This window comes from Dermacentor variabilis, chromosome 4 (genome assembly GCF_050947875.1).
Source record: "Dermacentor variabilis isolate Ectoservices chromosome 4, ASM5094787v1, whole genome shotgun sequence".
Lineage (NCBI taxonomy): Eukaryota > Metazoa > Arthropoda > Arachnida > Ixodida > Ixodidae > Dermacentor > Dermacentor variabilis.
Genome location: NC_134571.1, coordinates 145400489 through 145408802, shown reverse-complemented (window position 1 = coordinate 145408802; position 8314 = coordinate 145400489).

The window sequence follows — 8314 nt, the reverse complement described above, 5'->3', positions numbered from 1 at the left end:
GCTCTGTTCAGGTGGCCAAAAGTAGCGTTAGATTCGCACTTACAACCGTCAAGTTATTTTAGCTACACGTTAAATCAGTTGTTGACTACTGGTGACTTTTCAATGCACCTACACACATGTATTGGCTGCATTTCTTGGAGTTGGAGTATGGACGCAAAATGCAAGGCAACGCGTGAAATTATGTTAGTCGGTGCCAAAATGAACGGCGTGGAAAGTATGAAGCTAACGAGAAAATAGACAATCAAAAAGAAACAAACAACCACCTTGTTCACTCTCTATTTTTCTTATATGTTTTTCAGTAACGAAACGCTGCAAGGATTGGTAAGCATGATTTCCATTGTTTGCTCGGATTAAACTCTCTAGCTTATCAGGCGTCTCTCTTTCTATGCCCTTACTTACTTTTTTGAAGCTTCTACGCTGAAGTGTCAGCATTAGGTTCTTAAAACTCATGAAGTGTAGGCAGCCTTCTTTCGTTATTGAATTACTGGTTTAAATCAATTGGATGCTTCAAAATAAAGTGTGTAGTGTAGTTTTTGTAAAGCAAGAAGAAAGTGACCGCTCTAATGCAACATTGCCGCGCAAGGGACACCGAAGTGGGAGGTCAAAGCCATTTTGCCTCAAATATGGTATATAAGGGATATTTAAATGACAACGTTGCTTTCTGTTGCCTGATGCCTCGCCTAATTTAATGATAACGGAAAATAGAGTATTAGGACCAAAACGACACAGTGAAAATTTAAAAACGTGTTGTTTGCACAGCAATCTGATTCACAATAGGTGAATTACTCCTTCAATAACAAACTGCAACCCTGGCGAGCTGCCAGAAATCAGCATGGAATGACACTGAGTGCGGCGATGCGTCAGATATTGGCAAGTGCATAATTAAAAAAAATCATTTGAGCCTAGCCAGCCAGTTTCGTTTCACGCACAGGATTCTTATCACGTCTGCACTCTCATCAAAGTTAAGGGCGTCAGTGCGTTTGTTTATCCATAAGTCGAGAAGTTTTACATGTGCCTTGAGGTAAATATGAATGACTTGGCGTGGACAGGATGCATATTGCCAGAGTTATATGATTGGTGAAGCTTAAGGTTCTAGTGCAAAACACGGCGCCATGAAACACGAGGGTTGGGGCGCTCTCAAATATTAGAGGTTAGACGCTCACCTGTGGTTTTTTAATGTGCAGCATAGGTTCTACTAAAAACCAAATATGAGCCAGATGGTAGGTTCCACGGTAAGCTCATAGCTGAATCACCAAGCAGGATAGAAACAAGAAAGGAGGAGACATATGAGTGGCCGCCATATTTATTTTGTTCACGATGAAACGCGTGTGTTAATTTTTAAAAAGCAAGAGGAAAGGTGCGAGAGGGGTTCTGATACCGATGGTTGGCGCCGCGTAAGGTACACGAGGAGGCTGAAGTGAACGCAGACAAATAGCCAGTGTTTAAAGACGTAGATTGTTTATATACAGGAGAACAATAGCGCGATCAGCGTGCATTTTCTTGGTAAACGACATGCGGAAGTGAACAATACTGGACTAAAATCGAAACTGATATTCCCGCATATAACCCCCCCCCCCCCACCTCGCCCTCTAAGGAAACTTAGTTAGCCAGTAAGTGTCGGCATGTTAATACTGTCTTAAAAGACAAAAGACTCAGTTACAGCGGGGCACTCGCCACACACAAACAGTGAAAAGTTACACGTAGATAAATATAAAACGCTTTAATATACGTATGCTACTTTGCGCCGTGAGAGATAGACGGCACACGTTTTCTAGAAAGGTGCTTGGGTATTTCAACTCAAGAACAGACGCTTACAAGTTTTGCGAACGTTTAGCGCATAGGATTAGGAGCTTTTCTGCTTTTTGGTGGCTGCATCCGTCTTGTCCCTGCGACTGGCTGGAGAGCGACAGGTTGCTCCTGCGCAGCAGGTGCCGGACGGCAGAGCCCGAAGTGCTCTGCTATGCGGCTGTGACTGAGTGATGTCGGTAGCTGAGGAGTCCAGAAGTCCAAGTCCCTCCAGGTTTGAGAGAGATAGATAGATAGGGAGAGAGTGAGAGAGAGAAGGAGAAATAGAGTAATGGTTTGAGAGGGCTCTGAGGAACGTTACACAGTTCGAATGCGTTCCACGTTCCTCCCTCATAGAGACGTAGCGAAGACAACCGTTTGATGGCTTATCACCTTCCGGGGACCGCCGAATAACGGACCACATTTGTAAGTGACCGCAGGATCCTTCACGCGAACGGAATCGCAGCTCTGTGATCATCCGTGGAGGTCTTGCTACATTCTTGACTGTTCTTGATACGCTAACGGAGGTCCTGAAGCTCAGTATCAGGGTCGCTGAACGACGTTGGCGCTGGTGGCCCTCCAACATCAAGACGTGTTCGGGCCATTCTTCCGTGTAGCGGCACGGCTGGGGCAGTCCCTGCGGTAGCGTGAGGCGGGCAGCGATGTATACCGATATATTCCGCTACAAGTTGGCGTAGAGAATGACGCTCTAGTTCGACAACTTGCAAGAAACTGTGAAACCTAAACTGGCAATACAACAGGGGCGACCATCAGTTTAGCATGGACGGCGCAGTCCAACGGCAGTTTACATATGCAGGAAGGTCATTTCATTGCTGGGATGCTACAATGACCTCTAGATTACTGGATATAGCGATAAGACCCACAAAAACAAAACAGAAATTGCGAGAACTGATTCATTTCTTGAGCCATCGATAGCTGCGTATTAATGAAGGCGTAGTGCCTTCCTTGCTGCTTTAGGGGGTGTAAACTTAAGCCACTTAAGAAAACGGTGATTGTAAACTGTGTTTTCTTTCATATGCTAAGATAATTACGTTGCAGGTGTAATCATTAACGAAATTAATCACACGTAAAACGTGATGCGTACGCCTTATATATGATGCAGCTGTGATCAGACAGGTATAGGGAAAAAATCGATTAATAAGTACTGATCTGTGTCAGAATAAAGACGCAGAAAGGCGTGTGACAGAAGTATTTAATTTGCTTACTCTGTCGTGGTATTTTCTGCGTCTAGCGATGCTGACGGTGAAAGACGCACGCTAAAGGAAAATGTTCAGAAGATGGAATAAATTTGTGAATGTAAAGATCAGTCGGGTTTGTATCTTTTTTTATTTACAGGATACTGCAGGCCCGAAAGAGGACCCAAGCAGGAGAGCCAAAAGTACATAAAAATATATCCAAGCAACGCGTACAAATATTACTACATAACAAGATCATATATCTAGCAAAAGAGAGGAGTAATAATCGTAAAAGCAGAAAAATGAAAAAGGAAATAAGGCACGAACCGTACAAATATTAGCAAATAGCACCATCAAGTGCAGGGCAATGAAGCGTAGCAAAACAAAGTTATATAATGTTGTTTACGCACTTGAAACACAAACAAATTATCAAAAGCAAGGATGGCGATGGGCAGCCATCCTAAATATAATATCACAACCAAATTGCTCGCTGCAATCATACTTCAGCAACATTTAGCTAGTGTGGAGTTTTCGACCTATTGGACGGCCGTGCGGGCACCCTCCATGGAATTTCCTGTTCTTGAACGAACGTATTGACAAAAAGGTGTCAGGCGGGAACCACCATATATAAAGCCAAGTTATAATTCTCGATATAATTCTCGATTCTCAGATTGCGCCTGAAGTGTATCCTTTTATATATGTCCTTCAGCGTATGAGATATTTCAGGAATGTATTTGAAGAAGCAGTAAATGGAGAAGACGGACACTTCGTACATCAGAAGACAGCCTAATTACCAAGCTCGCTTTAGCAGCAGTTTCCCCCGGTTCGACGCGACTCTATGCGGATAATGCGACTCTGAGGAGAAACGCCGTTGCAAGCATGTTTAAGATGTAGGCGGCGCATTCATAGAGCGGTGCCTGGGATCCTCCGTTCTTCCCTCTACAGGAATGCGCGGACAACTTCAGCTTCAGAAACACTGATCCCGCGCTCACAAAGCTCTTCGTTCGTAAGCGCTTTTTGCCGGTGACCAATAACGTTGCATCGCTGATACGCCTAGTATCGGGATTGGCTGAAATTTTCTCTTACGAACAATTTTATAGCGTAAGAGCTTTTTGCGAATACGGTTCCTGCTTTACAACACCTTACGGAACATAATTGTACCCAAGCTGTCACTGTTCCGCCACCTTGTTTGCCGAACCACGGCGGCGCCTGGCACTCGACCGCTAGATCGGTTACTAGCGTTCGAGCGCGGCTGTTGCTGCACACGCCGGAAGTTCGGGAGGCAAGGCCCGTTCCGCGTTCGTCATCATCTCGGCGCTGCGTCGCGATCGCTTCGCCGGTCCCAGCTGGGGGGACGCCACTTCGTTGTCACCCGGCTGCGCCCACCCTTTCACCCCCCTTCGCTTTCTCGATTGCCCCCGTTCGTTTCTCCGCACGCGCGGCCGACGCAGCGGACAAAGCGGCCACGAAAAGCAAAGGTTCGCCTTGCGAGCGCCGCCGCGCAGTGTACGCTGCCCGAGCCGCAGGGCACGGGGGTCCCAGGAGAGCGGGCGCTCCCTCCTCCCCAGATCGCGTGTGCTCCCCCGGGGGAGCCCCACTGAGTGCATCGGGCCGATCAGCCGGCCCCATTGTTGCGCTTTCCAGTGCGACGACGCCGCTGGCGGGCTGGCAAGGGTTGCAACGGGAGTGGCGGCCGTCGTTCGCTTCCACGCGCGTAATGACGGGACGAAAACGGTCTTCTCACTCTCGTCTGGGCCGCGTATGTAAATCCGCGTCGCTTTCGCCGCTGCACGCTTTGCATAGCGATGGTGGCCCGCGAGGCTGTTTGTGTTCTCGAGCAGCCGTCGGCTTTCGTGAGTACGCGCACGTGGCCAGCTGACCGCCCTCGCTCCATGAATGGAGAGTACTGCGCGTCTTCGAAGGACCGCGGGGTCGCGATGGGCAAACTGGAGACGTTTTCGACGTATGAGGCTGGATACGACTGAATATGTCTCTCCTGGCTGGCGCGCATGGTGAATAAGAGCTTCGTACGTTATTAGAAAGTATATGGTTTGGGGTTGATTTGGGTATGCACCGATGCGAACTTTCCTAATGGGAACCTCCGCTACGGCAGGTGTCACCACGCGAACGCAAGACACCGCTCATATTTATTTCCCCCGTGTATCATTTTTCGTGGTAGTGTAGAGAACAGCAAGACATGACAATATCACGATCTGCCGTTTTCGGTGTGGAGCAGCTTAAATGGTTGTCATTAAAGAAAGGAGCATCCTCAGGTTTCTCGTGTCAGAAACCGCGGCTGCTTAAATGTTATGGATATCAGATATCGTTATAGTTACAGAAACAAAGGAACGCTTTAAAAAAGATGGGCAACTTTTTATGAGAAGCGAGGGTGAACTAACTTCGCAAAATATAATTCGGCCTGCCTCCTGAGGCGGCACGGCCGCAAATACGGTGAAGCAGTTGTTGGAAACATTACGATATTCAACATTCATACCAATTTGACTTCTGTGTCAGCTTCACAAAATAATTTACTTCACTTCAACCTCAGCAGAACGGGACACGACCGGATGTACCTAGGGGTACCACACCATAAAAGGTGTTTCTGCAGGGGTTACATGTGGGACAAGGCTTGGCCCTGATTTGTATTTACTATTCATTCACGGAAAATGAAACTGCATACTGCACGATGTGTTCATTTCACTGAGAAGAGAACACTTGTTGCTTTTAAACAGCTACACGTTTAGTTCTTGAAAGCATTTGGTTCACATTTCGAAAGGTACCGAGCATAACAGCAGAAGTGTTGATTTGTCCACAAGCGCAAATAGAAGATGTTGAGAAAGGAAATAAAGCAAGATAAGGCATCCGTGCAAATGTAAAATATATATTCTGTGCTTTCCATGACCAACAGTATGCGGGGATTACAATTCTGATTAGCTGCATTGCCAGGCCATGCCCAGACGCCTCACCAATGTATGTTCATAGCTCGCTTCGCTAAAGACCAGCTATAATCAAATAGGAATTTAAAAGAATACAAATAAATATAAATGAAATAAAGGACATACAGGCACACGTATGCGCTACGAATACATAAATATGAACAACTTACTACACTCGCGACCGACCTGCCTTAGGCGCCGGCTTCGAAACGAATTTTAAGCCGCGGGAGAAATCTGCGACGACAAGGTAAGACCTTCTGTACAGCTTTACACGCGTCCCCTGCGGCGGACACACTACAGTATACGTTCCCACGCGGTCCATCGTTTCCCGCCAAATGCCTCAGATGTTTCTTTCGATGGCTGCGGAAAGAAAGCGCGCCCGCTGCTATTTCTCTGCCGCCGCCCCGAGTTCCACAGACCCGCTATGAGGTAACGGACTCCCTGTCGAGTCTGCTACGAATCAACTCCTATCTGCACTTCACGGAAGAAGTGAAGATTCGGCGTTCGCTTCGGAGTAGAGCGACGCGAGCAGCGAGTCGCCAAGTGCGCCCTCTTTGAGACCGACCTCGACGGCACTGTCTTCATCGTCGCCACTTGGGCTCGAGCGCGGGCCACGGCGTCGACGTCGGCGGCCGGGCCGAAGAACAATGGCCGTCGTCGTCGTCGTCGTTGTCCGAATTAGAGAGCGGCGGCGGCGGCAGCAGCTCGGCCCCTTGGGCGTCGCGGCCGAGTTTCCTGCTGCATGCTCAGGAGGAACGACCCGCCATTTCCCCGCTCATCTGGGTCAGCGGCCGCACAGCCGACTCCAGGAAGGAGCCGCTGAAGCCGACGATATGCTGCGCCGAAGGCGGCGGTGGTGGCGGCAATGCGGCAGCGGCCGGCTGACCATCCGCCTCCTGTCCACTCCGTTTACTTTGCCTGTTCATTCACTTTTCTTTTTTTGTTTTGCTTATGTACGCGCTGCGTCGCGTAGGTGATCAGCTGGGAGAAGTGGGGGAGGGGAAGGTGGAGGGGTAAAAGAGGAAACGGATAACGTGTGCGAAGAGAGAAACGTGAAATCGAAGAGGCGGCGACGAAGTTTAATGCCCAGCACGGGTGTGTCATAAACACGGTGAAGTAGCAGTTGCATCGAGGTCGATGTATTACGGCAGTAAAATGTTGAAATGCGTTGGTGCAGATGGGGACCGATGAATGACGGAGCGCAGAAACGATAGGAAATGTGGTATTTGAGCGGTTCATTAACTTCTAATCATCTTAAGGAAAGCATAAAAGAAGATGGAGAGAACGGGGTGGGCTGGCGTCATTGTGGAAGCATTTCAACTTAACCAACACTCCCCCTCCCCCTCCAGAAAAAAAAGATACTCTAGGGCTCTACACGAGCTTACTAATTGGACGAGGACGCAAGCGAAAGAAACACTGAGTGTGACGTCATCAGCCACTACGTGTTATACAGCCGTATGTACCACTGGTTATGTCATGTGATGTGTACATTAAAACGACGATGGCGTTTCTTCGTCTGGCATCAGATCGCGGTACAACCGCTGGTGTCAGCTGCCTTAGTTTTCTATTAGTGAACCAGGCTTGTACTACAAGTGCTCAAAAATGCAAAGCTAGAACACTGGAGCTTCTCGGTAAGTGAAGCCGCGTGATTGAGTGAGTGAGCGAGTAAGTGAGTCAGTCGGTCGGTTGGTGGGTCAGTCAGTCATGGGAAAGAAAACCTACAACAAGATAAACTGATTAGCGTTAAGCAACTAGAAACAAGAACTACGTTTGGCAAACTGTTTGAAGTTAGAAGCTTATTCACGGTCTTATAAAGTTTACAGTATTTGATCATGATCAAACCCACGGCCGTAAAGGCTAGTGCGGGTACACGGACATAAACAAAACAATATAAGCATATGATAACAGTACATTACAATCTCAACAGGAAAACAACACAGCAAAAGAACGTTAAAATCGCAAACACTCATGAGAGTAGAGTACATGTGATACTGTTTCACAAACTCGACCATTCGAGAGCATTTAACAGAATATTAAATAACAAAAACTGGAATTGCTTTGAGTTTTTAGAGTAGTCGGCACACAACTTCAGATAAGCGCTTCTGCAAATTTCCACTATATTGTGCCCTATGTATTTCTGGCATGACACAGATTCAAACGCACATTACCTGCAGCTCTTGCTCTACGCGGTTGCAGTAATGGTTTGCGGTTCGTTACTCATCATTATACCATGTATGAGCTGAGCTGTCCTTGAGGTGCAATAAAAGGCGGCTGTCATCAATACCCTTAAAAAAAATAAGAATTCTTAGCGCCCATTGGTGAAAACGTCGTCTGTGTCTCCCCAAGACTATAGATGCAGTAATTCAGTTGACATTGTATAAATATGAAGTAAAGATT